We start from the raw sequence: 14,067 nt of genomic DNA on the forward strand, positions 1-14,067 counted from the left end.
AGAGACTATTTTCTTCCCTAGATTGGGGGAGTTTTCAGCAATTATGTCCTCAAAGACACTTTCTATCTCTTTTTCTCTCTCTTCTTCTGGTACTCCTATAATGGAAATATTTGGATTGGTCACATAGTTCTCTTATTATTCCTTCATTCCTAGGATCCTTTTTTCTCTCTGTGCCTCAGATTCTTTGTATTTCTGTTCTCTAATTTCTATTTCATTTACTGTCTCCTCTTCCCCATCTAATCTGTTTTTAAATCCCTCCATTGTTTGGTTCATTTCAGACACTGTATTTTTCAAAGTTTCTATCTCTTCCTTGAAGTCCTCCCTGAGATCCTGAATATTTTTCTTTAGCTCTGTGAGCAGGTTTATGATTTTTATTTTGAAATCTTTATCAGGAAGATTGGTGATTTTTTTTCACTCAGCCCTCTTTCTGGTGCTTGAGGGATTTTGGTTTTTACCAGATTCTTTTGCTGTTTGAACTTTCTAATGTTTACTATCAAATAATAACTTTTTTTGTAGGTGGCACCCTCTATTGCCCAGAAGCTCTACTCTCTGGAGCTACTCAGCTCCTGGAGCAATGGCGGGAGGTGCCCCTGGCTGCCAGGAGGCAAGAGGTGCTGGTGCCCGCCAGGAGGACAGAGGTCTTTCCTGCTTCCTTCTGCCATGCCTGCCTCCACTGCCAAAGTCAGTGGTCCCAGCACGCAGGTAGGAGCTCCTTTGTTACACCTCTGTCACTGCCATAGGAGTGGCTGCCCTCTGGCTCTCCTGGCGTGATGGTGGGGACAGCAGGTTTGTGAACCAGTGCCAGCAGAGAGGAAGGAGTGGAAGGCTGTGAATCACAGTGGGGGGCCTTGGCACTGCCTTGCCAGACAGGGGGATGGAGTACGTGAAGCTCCTGATAGTTCCCAAGCTGCTGGGCTTAGTGTACTGGGTTGATTTTGTCCACGTATCCTTTCTCATGTTGAGAAAACTCTTTCTAATCCTTTCCCCTTTAGCACAGCATTTGCTGTTGGGAAGTCTCTCAAAGTGCCTGTGTTTCTTTCATCCTGGAGCAACCGGTTGTGGGTACCTGTTCTCCATAAGTGGCTAGAATCTCAGTCTCTCTGAGTATTCTGCCTGTCTTTGCTTTCCAACCCCTTTAATCTCCAGAGCACCATGTAATGTGGGTTTGTGCTCCCCGAGCAGATCTCCAGGGCTGTGTGTTCAGCAGTCCTAGGCTTCTACCCCCTCCCCACTCAATTTTTCTTCCTCTCTCTCATGAGCTGGTGTGGGGGAGGGCTTGGATCCCACTAGATCACAGCTTTGCTACTTTACCCTTTTCTATGAGATCTTCTCTTTTCCCCAGATGTAGGCAATCTGCTGTAGTCTTTCCAGTCATCCTTTCAGGATTAGTTTAATTTGCTGTATTTTTGTGTTATATGTGGTTTTGGGAGGAGGTTTCTGCCTCACTTCTCACACCACCATCTTGTTTAATCCCCCTGTATATTTTTATGAAAATCATAATATTACTCCTTTAAAAATTATAACAGACTTGAGTTCAGGTCTTCTGCTGCCAGTGTTCCAAGGACTTAATAACTGTAAGAATTCAAAGGAGTTAAATAAATTTTGCTCTGTCAACCATCAAATTCATAAGAGACCACCCCAAACATTGACCAGACTTATTGCAGTAAGGGAAAGTGCCACTTTGCTAGTAAACAATATTTGCACACATATACAGTTTGGAAAGAAATAAAATTATCTCTATTCACAGATGACATGATTGCATAAGTAGGTAATCCTTAAGAATCCACAGATAAAGAATTTGCATTAATAAACCCATTTTAGCAAGAACTTTGAATATAACAAATAGAAAATGAAATTTAAAAGATACCACTTATAAGTCAATCAAAACATAAAATAATTAGGACTAGATCTGGTGATAGATGTACAAAACATCTACACAGAAAACTATAATGCACTAGTGAGAGAAATAAAGAAGTCTTAAATAAATATACATGTACTTAGAAGATCCACTAGTTTACAGATTACAGTTCACTCCAAACTAATAAATAGATTGAATAGAAACCCTAGAGTTGCTTTCTGGAACCTGGCAAGCTGGTCCCAGAAGTTATTTGGAAATACAAAGGGCCAAAATTAGCAAAGAAAATCTCGAAGAATAACAACCAGGCTGGGGGATGCAGAATCTTAGGTATTAAGACTTCTATTGCTGAAGCATAAAGTAGACAAATATAACAGAATAGTAAGTGTAAAAAAAGAAAAATGAATATAGATGTATGGCTGTTTGATTTGTAACAAAGATGAGATACAGGGGAGTACAGAAAGGGTAGTTTTTTCAATGAATGGAGGTAAGTTCATTTGGTATCTCTACGGAGCAAAAACACATCTATCCCCTGTCTGCTGTCAGCTCCTGAAAGGACCACCCCTAAACCTGTTGATTAAGGAAACTAAGTTTATTAAATCTATGTTTGACAAAATTCAGAGAAAGCATTTGGGGCTTTGGAATTTGGAACTAAGTGATTAAAGGTAGATCTTTCAAAGCTGTGAACTGATCAAGACTAGAAAAACCTATGATATAACAGTTTAAGATCTGCTGAGCAGAGAATCTTGAAGTGAGTAAAGTAAACTGACTTTATGATAAGGGAACTGCTTGCTCAGTTAAGAAATCTATTATCCTGACTGAGGAGATACTTTTCTAGATAAATCAAATATTTGCCTGGAGAAATAGGTTTGCAGGAATTTCTTGTAACAAATAGTTAAGTCCTATTCCAGGTGGCCTCAGTTCTCTGTCCTGCTAATTAGCTATGTGGATGAAGATTTTGCTACTCCCGCCTCCTACCTCACACCATACACAGAAGTCAGTTCCATATGGAGTGTATACCCATATGTAAAATTAAATAAGCCTTCTAGAAGAAGACATAGGAGAATATTTTCATGACTTTCAGGTAGGCAAAGATTTCTTAAATAAGATACAAAGAATTAATTATCCATAAAAGGGTAAAAAGTACATAACCAAGCTAGATTAAATTAAGAATTTCTACTCATTCAAAATAAACCATTGAGAGAGAAAAAAGGCAGAAAACCAATAGAAAAATGGATGGAAGTTTGAACAGGAACTTGACAAAGGATATATCCAAATGGTTATTAAAGCTGAGATCGTAATATACTCTGCCATTCTACTTCTCTTGGAATACACCCAAAAGTTGTATGTACACATATTCACACATACAATAATTTCTATTAGAAGAGTTTATCAATAGATAGATTTGTGGCATATACAATGGAGACTGAATGAATATGAATCATCTATTGTCGATTGCAACTGTATGGATGACTTTATAAATGTGACGCTAACCAAAAGGAGCCAAACATAAAGGAGAAGAGACTGTATGAATCTAATTATTTAAAGTTAAAATACAGGCAAATTTATTCTACATGGTCATAAGTCATACAGTGTTTACCTTTCAAAGTAACTTGAAGGAGACATTCATATCTTCTGCCACATTAGACATTTTGTTTTGTGGTCTCAGTGCAGGCTGTGCTTACAGGGTATGTTCATTTTGTGAAAATTCAATAGACTGTTGCTTTTTTGTACTTTAAAATGAATTTACAGGAAGGCCAAAAAGAAAACTGGGAGAAAGAAGAAAGGGGAAAGGAAAGACTGAAGGAAGAGTTACTTTCTAGGGATCTACAGTTTGACAGTCACCATAAGGACATGAAAAGCCACATGGAAAAAGGATCACAGAAGCTAATTGCTTTGCACAGTAACCAAGACGAATGATAGGATGAGAATGTTGGTGCGGAGGGAGCAGAGCTTGCTCCTCTCTTTCACTCCTTAGAACTCTGCACTGGGGTATTTTTCTTGGTGTCATGCTTCGTCTTTCGTACCTCATTAAAGAAGCATTTACAGCTGGATGGGTGCTATTTCTCTTCACTTGGAGCCAAATTTAGATCTTCATTGACAGCCCAGCCCCTGTTCTCTTTATTTCCCATGTGCAATTAGAATGAAAGAGCATATGTTCTGAAGCCGAAGCTCAGGAATGGGATGTTTGGAGTTCCTGAAGTCATTCTTCACTCTGTGAAACCCCAATTCATTCCACTCCCTCCTGACTGCACATGTGCGCTGGAATATTTGCTGCAAGGTGACTCTAACATGGCTTTCAGCTGACATCCTTTCTGCTTGTTCCAGAAATACAAATTAGCCTGTGTTGGCAGAAGATTAGGGACTGCTCTTTCAAGCAGTCTTTCATTCTGCAGTTTTATTTTCCATTCATCTTGCCAAGAGAGTATCTTTTTCCAGAAGTTTCTCCTCTGCTCTCCCTGCCCTCCTCTTCTTTCATTTCAGTTTTGTTTTGTTTTGTTTTTCCCTCTGAGATCCAATTATATCGTCACTGGAGCCTTTTGCTGTTTCTTATCCTCATCTATTCTTACACTGTTGATTTCTTTCATCTCTGTACTTTTAGCTCTGATTTAAAAATTCTTGGCCTGCCGTAAAAATGTTTATACATTAAGGGCAACTCATGAAGTGGGTAGATTCCCTGTTCAATAGAATTTCATTTTCCAGTTAGATTTTTCTTGAATCTCATGAGTTTGAGATGTTGACCATCAGAACGACTATCATTCCTTACCAAATACTGATCATTAATACCCTGCCCATAATGAGAGTTTTCTTTTTTCTTGTCATTGGAGTGTCAGCAAGGGAATGCAGGCACCTTCCACATTCCTCTAGCTTTCCTACTAGTACCCCCACTATTTTTTTTTTGGTATCATTAATGTACAATTACATGAGTGACATTATGGTTACTAGACTCCCCCCATTATCAAATCTCTGCCACATACCCCATCCCTCCAGTGTTAAGTGATGCTATAATGCCCATATTTAGGAAACCTGATTAAGTGTAATAATCCATTAACAATGCTCCTGTATCAAAATGTCAAGAATGGGGAAAAGCTAGGGCCAGTTAGATCACTGAGTCCCCTTTTCCATTTGTTTCCTCTGATTTTGCCATAGTGGCTCTTGGTTTATCTTGTTTACGAATTTTGGACTTTGGAAGTCTCTTTATTATCAAAGGCCTTGCCACTTACGCACCAGAAGGAGGACTGGGCGGCACTGGGGTCTGTAGTTAACCTGCACTATTTGCATATCTCAGGGAGGGAGGAAAGGACAGTGGTTTGAGCCTCATGGAAACCTGGCCTGGTGACCTAGAGCCCAAGCACTGGTTGAGATATTTTTTGTGGCATTAGCTCATGCCTCTCTAGTTTAAACTTTTTTAAAAACGCTATCTGTTGTTGTTTTGTTTTCCTTTATTATTTTCTATGAGGTTGAAATAGCCAAACCTTGCCACTGAGGTGTACTGTTATTTGATCCTTTCTTAATACACTGTCTCAAATGTATGCTATTCCTGAGCACAAAATAAGGGTCTTTATGAAGTTATAGGCAAGTTCAGTAACATCTCTCCCCAGATCTTGCTTTTATTTCTGTTCTGTTAGACAAGAGTAAGATTTCAAAGGAGGAAGATCACTCAAATGAGTAATATTTAACAACTTTATTCATTTATTTTTTTGTATCTTATTTCTAGCACTACTTGAACCTAATTCATTTATAAAATGAGTAAAAGAGGTGCTTCTGGCTACAAGTAGAGGTTCCAGATTTATAGTCTATTGTATTTCAAACCCTGGTTAGTTACTGATATTTGTTTTTAATCTGGTCTAGAAATTTAAGTGATCTAGAAATTTGGGAGATTGTTGAGAATTGAAATTTCAAGTGGCTGTCTGTCTCTGTTAATGGGCTTTTAGTCATTTTGGGGGGAAATGCCTTATTGAGAGGCCTGACACTAAATATAATAATGTCTGTATACTTATATAATGGGTTCTGTGTCATAAAAATGACTTGCAGGAATGAAGTGGTTGCAGTCCATTTTTCTGAGTAGATTCTGTCCTTGGAATACAAAGGAGAAGAAGGAGATGGGGTGGGGGAGGGGAGAAAACTCTAATCATACTTACTCTGCTCTCATGAAATGTTAAAGAATTATTTAGGATCTCTTAGAGTGGCTTCAAGAAAACACTGATACAAATGAGCATAAAAATCTTTCTCCAAACAAGAAGGATTCAAAGCTTAAATCAAAACGAAATAGGTTGAGTAATTTAAAAAAATTAGTCTATTTGAGTACATCTGCTTAGAGGTGGGCTCTGATTATAGAAGGAAACATGAAGATAGACACCTGGATTCAGAGTGGACAGGTCCATGGTCATTTGTCTAACCTGTCTTTGGATTTTCCAGTTTCTCGAACTTTGATTTTCCAAAGGGATAAAAATGCCCACATAATTGGTGACTAGGAACTTAAACATCATGCTAGTTTTAATTGATTTTTACTTCTAATGTCCTCAAGTTTTCATGAGAGTTATGGTTTTACCATTCAGTGTTATAATCATACTTATGTCTAGTGCTTTGACATCACTTAAATGTATTCCTACATTACATATCACTTGAGTCTCAGAGCTGTCTGGAGAGGTGGTAAAGCAGGTACAATTATCCGTATTTTATGTATATAAACTCGGAAACTTCAAGAGGTTGTGACTTGTTCATCTTCAAGATCACATCTCTATCAAATGATGAGCTGGGTGTTAGACTTTTAGCATCTTTCCTGTATAACTTGCTCGAGTATTATTAACTTGAGAAGTTTTAAGTCAAATTTTTGAGAATTCCACTTGCTTTTTTCCAAGTCCATCCCCTCACACCCCAATCTTTTTAAAAAAGGAATTCTCTTTAGTTGGTAATCTAGTTCATTTTGTGGAACTAACCAGGAAAAAAAAAACTGAAAGAAGAAGAAGAAAAAAGAAAGAAATGTTACCCTCTTTAACTGATTTAAGACATAACAAGGGAAATGGAAAAAGTTGGACAATCCTGACAGATAACTTTGTTTGCCAAACTACGGGCAGATCAGGATTTAAGAAGTTTAGTCCTAAACTCCTGGAAAATAAGAGGATAATTCCAACTGGAAAATTAAAAAAAAAAATGACTTTCAAAAGTAGGACACTACTGATCAGTGAGATGGTACAAATACAGAAGTGAATAAAGGGACAATAATGAATCAGTCTCTAGGTACACTTACCAACATATCTAAAAACAATCTCTAAGTGTTGGTCAACATCATTATTGTCAGGGCTGCAAAAACATTATATACTGTCAACAGTTTCAAATGGCATTTTCCAGTTTATGCCTATTAAAACCCACTGAAATCCATGGGGCTACAGTATAAACACAGATATATAAACAGGCATGCATTAAATGTCTTCAACAGTGATCAAAATGTTAAATCGATTTTATGAGAAGTTGGTTTCCAGCCACTGAGTGGCTGTAATGTTAAGTGTTTTTACAGGTTGTTTGTTTCCCAGCTGTTGAGCAGTTTAAATGTTATCACACACACACACACACACACACACACACACACACACACACTTGCTTTTCCAGCTGTAAAGCCTCTCTGTACATTTTTTATGAAGTTTTTCCTCATTCTTTTATTTGCTAAATCTATTTATATTTTACTCACAAAAGCAAGTGCAAAATTGTCTTGGCACCATCCGACTTTTATTTTTATTGTGTTTTTTTCAACTACAAATAAAAATTCCATCCCCTGTTTCAGCGCTTTCCAGAAAGCAGGGGCTCTAGTTATAATGAATCCAAGATGAACATTACGCGTTCATCTCAGAATTTAGATACCACAAAAGCACTCTCCTTGAGGTATGTTCAGTGGAAACACTGTTCTTGTGGTATTTCCATTGGAAATATTGTACTTGTGGTAGTTTTTCAATGGAAAAACTATTACTGTGGCATTACTGAGGGCTACAGGAAATGCTGGCTGGAGCCTTGCAACGAATGGCCAAGGGAGAGAGGGGGATGCTGAACGAGAGAGTTACAGTAAGGCAGCAACAGATGGAAGCAAGGATTTTAAAAAAAAGGGATGATGTTGATGGTGATAATGGTACTTTATTTGAGAACCCCAAAGTAAGCCCCTGTTGCAACACATATGAGGAAATGGGGACATGCTTTTATAATTAGAGGAGATTTTGGAAAAAAAAAGATAAAATGAGGGTGAAAAAGACTTTCACATGGTAGTAGAATGAAACTGATAAAAACAAAAGTGAAATCGTAAGCCACTGGGGTGGAGGTAGGGGGTGTGCTTAGTTCTATCCTTGTATCTGTTCACAGGCTTTAGAAATAAGTACTCAGGGGAAGAGACGAGTACAAGGTAGATGTTCAAAGAAAGAAAGAAAGAAAAAAATAGAATATTCTGGAGGATTTTCCCAATCAAGTTTGGGGCTGACCGCTGTCCTGAAGGAAACCAGTTTAAAATAATTACCTGGTTCCAAAGACTCATTGCAGTCTGGCTGGAGGGTCGTACTTTCCTGTATTACCCAGTGCTCCCCCAGTAGGATTCTTGGCTTCTGTTAGGCAGAAGAACTCTCACCAGCTCTCGCCGAACGCCTGGCTTCTCTTCACATTTATTCCCTGCATGACCGTCTCCCTTCCCGGGACACCCTTCAATGACCCCAGTTCCCTTCAGGCTTCAAACCAAGGTCAACGTTCAGCAGCTCATCACAGGAAGCCTTTCTGACTCCATCAGCCTTCGTGGACAAACTACTTTTTAAAAACTTTAACTTGGAGGCATTTCTCTACATTTCAGCATTTAATGGTGTTTTATGTTCTGTGCCTTCCCCGCAGTATTGAGGGCAGGCACCGGGCCTTTTATTTCTTTGTGCCCCATGGCGCCTAACAAGGCTCTGAAGGCTGAGTAGGTGCTTATTAACTGGTAGCTGCCTATGAAGTGAATGAATGGGGTATCTCAGTTTCTCTGAATCCACAGGGGACGATTAGTTTAGCTACGATCGCACTAGGCACTGTGGTAGGTGAGCCCGCAGATCGCAGTTACTAACCCAGGAACAGCTTGTTTCTTATCCCCGTCACATTTCTCATGGGCGTTTCTGGTGGAGGGGCTCTTCTCTGAAGTGGTGGCTCAGGGACCCAGGCTACCTTCAGCCTTGTGGGTCGTGGGTCTTCAACAGAAGGCGAAAGGGGGCCGAAGTGTGCAAGTGTCCATAGACTTGCCCTGAAAGTGACATCTGTGACTCCCACCCATATTTTATGGATTGAAACTCCATCACCTGGTGTTACTGGCTGAATCACATCCGTTCAAAAGCCGTATGTTGAAGTCTTAACCCCCAATAGCTCAGAAGGTGACTGTGTTTGGAGATATCGTCTTTAAAGGATAATTAAGTTAAAATGAGGTTATTAGGGTGAGCTTTAATCTAGAATGCCTGGTGTCCTTATCAGAAGGGGAAATTTGGATGCAGACATACAGAGTGAAGACCATGTGGAGACCCAGGGAGAGGACGACCATCTACAAGCGAAAAAGATGGGCCTCCGAAGAAACCGCCCCTGCTGAACCCTTGATCTCAAACCTTTGACCTCCAGAACTGTGAGAAAAGCAAATCTCCATTGTTTAAGCCGGCTGGGCTGCAGTACTTAGTTACGGGAGCCTGAGCAAACGAAACGTCTCCACACCTCCTTGCAAGGGACTGTGAGAATGTAGTCATCCTGTGCATGGAGGGAGAAAGAAAGGAAACAGGTTTTGCTGAACAGAGAGCAGTTTCTGCTATAGTACAAGAGCTGGATGTGATAGAGGACCATCTATACAAGGCTTTTCTTTTTTAAAAGATCAGGATAAACCCACCAAGTGAACTGACTTGCTAAAGAATCCTTTGGATATTTAGTGACATCTTCACCAATCACTTCATTTTCATCTAGTTAACTGGGTCTCAAAAATTTGCAGATCACTCTTTTCCAACAATGCTCCACCACATTCCCTTACATTGAATAAATGCCACCCTAGATTGGCTGTCTAATTCACTGGGCCAGTACAAAATAAAAACATGGGTTCTTTCTTAACAAATGATGAAGAATTTCAGGAAGCTGATCACATTAAAGTAAGTGCAGAATCCTAACTGTGGGCCCCATGTGACCGACTGCACACAGGTCACATGCCCAGGAAGCTGGCTCTGGTCCAGTCTATACCCCAAGCAATACCACTGCTACAGGGATTTAAGGATTGAAGTTGGTATTGAAAGGTAGAAACTTGAAGAGCTAGACCACCCCCAGTCCCTGTTGAGTATAGTGATCGGGTCCTAAAACAAGCTTGTGAAAGTACATCTGCTTAAACTGAAGGAACAAAATGGCAGCAGACTCAGACTCCAAGAATAAACTAGTGGTTACCAAAGGGGACGGGTGTGGGAGGGTGGGTGGGGAGGGAGGGAGAAGGGGACTGAGGGGTATTACGTTTAGTACACATGGTGTGGGGGGATCACAGGGAGAACAGTGTAGCACAGAGAAGGCACATAGTGGATCTGTGGCATCTTGCTGCACTGATGGACAGTGACTGCATTGGGGTATGGGTGGAGACTTGATAATATGGATAAATGTAGTAACCACATTGTTTTTTCATGTGAAACCTTCATAAGAGTGTATATTAATCATACCTTAATAAAAAATTTAAAAAAAAGAAAGTACATCTGCTTGAGGTTACTGAGCAGATTAAGTTGCTTGGTAATCTTAGGTTAGAATCTCACACGGGGTGAGTTTTGTTTTTATTTCTTTAGCCTGTAGAGATTCAGATGACATTTATTAGGGTTGGGGCACAGGTAAGGTAAGTTTCCAAGTGCCCCACCCTGTGATTCTGTTGCCTACCCAGATTGGGATATCATAGGTTATGACCCTTGACATCTTAAGGACCTGTTTAATCTATTTAGCATCTCCAGTTTGTCATCTCTCACTTCCCTTATTCAAAGGAGGGTTTTATTTGCAGATGATATTTCTTTAGATGGGATTTGAGAATGTTAATAAAGGCCAGGCCAAAAACGATTTGCCTAGAGTGTACACAGTTAGTTTTCTACTACCTGCCTCAGCTGTCCTTAACTTCTTTCAGAGGTCATCTCTGGTGACTATCAAGGAATCAGTTTCCTGTTCTATTTATACTTTGCACCATCAAAACTATTCTCAGGAAAGGGCTTTATTTTTATACTAAAACATGAAAGACAGATACCAATTAATATTTCAACCCTTTCCAAGATCTTTACAAGAGATAAGAGGATTTAAGCCAAAATAATGAATCTCTAATTGCAAAATTTCAGGCATTGATAAAATTTTAATAGGCCAGAGGTGTCTGTTGTGGGGCTTTTCAATTGTTCACTTGTTGATTCATTTATGCTAGCAAGATATATTTAATCAAAATCATTTAATTATCAAGTTATCCCTACATTTAAGAAAATATTATCTTAAAGGTAAACATACAAAAGAAAATATGGAAAGTACAATTATGTACATCTGCATGTATGCATATAAATGAGAGAAAGAGAGAGAGTGCTAGGAAGATCCAGGATAAGGAACAACTAATTCTGTCAGAATCTGACAAAAAAGGTAAAAAAAGTAGGTATTGTTTGACATGAATCCTAAGGCAGCATGGTGTAAATTAAAGAGTGTAACCTTTGGTGTAGATATGAATGTCTGCCATCTGTTAAGCAAAATAAATCTGGGGGAATTACTTAGTTTGGTAGTTAAGGGCACAGACTCCGGAGTCAGACTGCTCCAAGTTTGAATCCCATCTTCCCCACTAACTGTACAACTTTGGACAATGTATATAATATCTCTGTTCCTTATCTCTTCAATTATAAAACGAGGATAAAAATAAATAAACCGCGTCACATAGGTTTTGTGGGAAGATTAATGAGCCAGCACCTACCAAGCACTGAGAATAGTGCTTATTGTATTGTTACTTAACCTTCTCAGGTCTTCGTTTTTTCTGTGTGAGATGGGGGAGAATAGGCCAAGTCCTTAGGACTGATTTGAGGATCAATCTGAAGTCAGCATATGAAACATCTCGCCAGGGCCAAATGGCTTCCACAGGACTCTAGCTAGTGATGTGGGATCAAAAACCTTTGTTTGTTCATTGATTCACTTAGACATTAATGTAGATTACCTCTATGTACATTGCCTTTTCCTTTTATGTAGATTGCCTTTATATAATGTAATTTAACTTTATACAGTTTAGGATGTGTGATAGATTGTGAGTGAGCACAGATCACACATTTAGTGTTTACAAATCCTACAATGAGTTATTTTTGCTTTTCCTTTATATGAGTCTCTATGATCATACCAAACAATTTAAATGAGGCTGTGTAAAACAGTATGCTCTGAATAAAAATATATAAATAGCTCCTCTTTAATTAATAATCTTTGCAATTTTTAGCGAAATGATACAACCCTGAAAAAATGTTACTGCTCCAAATGAACAGGTGCAAAAAATTCTACAGTTCCCTTTACAGTGCCTTTATCAGAATTATTTTTAGCATTATTAGTTATGTCCCACTTCACTTCAAATATATTTTTAGATGGCTTAAAGAGATACATGCAACAAAAGTAAAAATAGAATAAAATAAAGAGCAGGTGAAGGGAAAGCAAAAGTGGTAAAATGAGAAAAAAGATCAGATGTTCCATAGATACATCAAATTCGTGCCGTAGCCTTTGCACCCTCCTTGTCAACGACATGCTCCAGTTCCTGCTTGGATTTACTTTTGGTGAACTGGTTGGAATGTATCTGGCTCTGAACTGTGACACACCCAACCTGGCTAAAAAACTTAAAGAAATTTAAAAGGACTTAGATGCCAAGAAGAAACCCCCCAGTTCATGAGGCTGACTCTAGCACTACCTTCTGGATATACTGATTCTACTATTCTTGAGGGCCTCCTTTACCATCTGAACCAAGAGCTTTTGTTTTAAAGCGGTCCCTAGGTGGGACCACAAATTCAGAATTACCCTTGTATTTCCAACATCCTTGCCTCTTCCCTTCCTTCTTCCTGCTGCTTGGAGGTCCTAAGACTGGTATGATGGTGCTGGATGGTAGACATGACTGTAATGACTAGTCTCTGCCTTATTCTTTGGGATTTCATTACCTGTTTTCAGAAGACAAATTTATGAGTTTTATATAGCTGATCAGAATTCATAATGCTGATTTCAAAGGTTAGCAATAGTAATGGATGTTTAAATATTTGATACTAAATTACCTTGTTTCAAAGTAGTTAAAATTAGAATCTAGAAGCTAGTTTCTGCTGAATTATCCATTTATTTCCTACTGTTGTCAGGCAGCTCTATAATTTCTAGTTTAATCAATAAATCAATTTGCTATTCATTAACTGAGAAACTATATTTTGAGATCCCTGTCAGGAACTGGGGAATTTAAAAAATATATAAAATAATGGCTTTTGTCCTCAGTAGACTTCATCGTCTAGTATGCATGTTTTTCCTTAGTACTGTATTTGATCTGGCTCTTTTTGTTCAAAGGAATCATACTTATTTTAAGGGATTACAGGTGCATTTGACATTACATGATGGAAAATGACAAGTTGTCTATACAGGGAGTTTTATGCCTTTTCACATTAAAAATGTATTTACATTAAAAAATTCATACTCTAGGTCACACTATAATATGGCTAGAAGTGGGCCACAAAAATTGGTTCTGAGCATCCTGGTAGGTAGAGCAAAAAGGGGAAAATGATCAGGTATGATATTCACTAAAAACAAGCATGTCAAAAAACACTTTAAGCCAATCTTTAACTGTCTTACCATTCTCTAAACTTAAAGGCATCTTTTCTAAACCTCTGATCTGCATTCATATTTTTAATTTATGTTTAATTTTTTATCTATTACTAAACCATAGATCCATGAAGACAGAGGCCTTTGTTTATTAATTTTTGTATAACACTGAGCCTCACACCTGATAGGACTTCCCTAAAATGTTTGCACAATGAAGTAATGAATGAAACTTTAAGACATATGTCAAAAGAAAGAAGTCTGAGTGAAGTTCCCACTTGCAAAGCAAATGGGCTGGGAAGGCAGGTTAACTGATCAACTGTGGGAAGAGATGAAAGTCTTAAGTGGATTTCTCTGTGTGTATAGAAATAATTTCTATGGTGACTTATCATTGTATATGAAGGGATAAGATGTGATGTTGAAGATAATGGTTT

General features: G+C 38.5%; 1 pseudogene; it reads left to right on the forward strand.

Annotated features, from left to right (window-relative positions):
• Window positions 1-12,590: 12,590 nt before the first annotated feature.
• LOC118919777 (short transmembrane mitochondrial protein 1-like) lies at window positions 12,591-12,734 on the forward strand (annotated as a pseudogene).
• Window positions 12,735-14,067: the final 1,333 nt, after the last annotated feature.

The sequence above is a fragment of the Manis pentadactyla genome, chromosome 4 (assembly GCF_030020395.1).
Source record: "Manis pentadactyla isolate mManPen7 chromosome 4, mManPen7.hap1, whole genome shotgun sequence".
In the NCBI taxonomy this organism is placed as follows: domain Eukaryota; kingdom Metazoa; phylum Chordata; class Mammalia; order Pholidota; family Manidae; genus Manis; species Manis pentadactyla.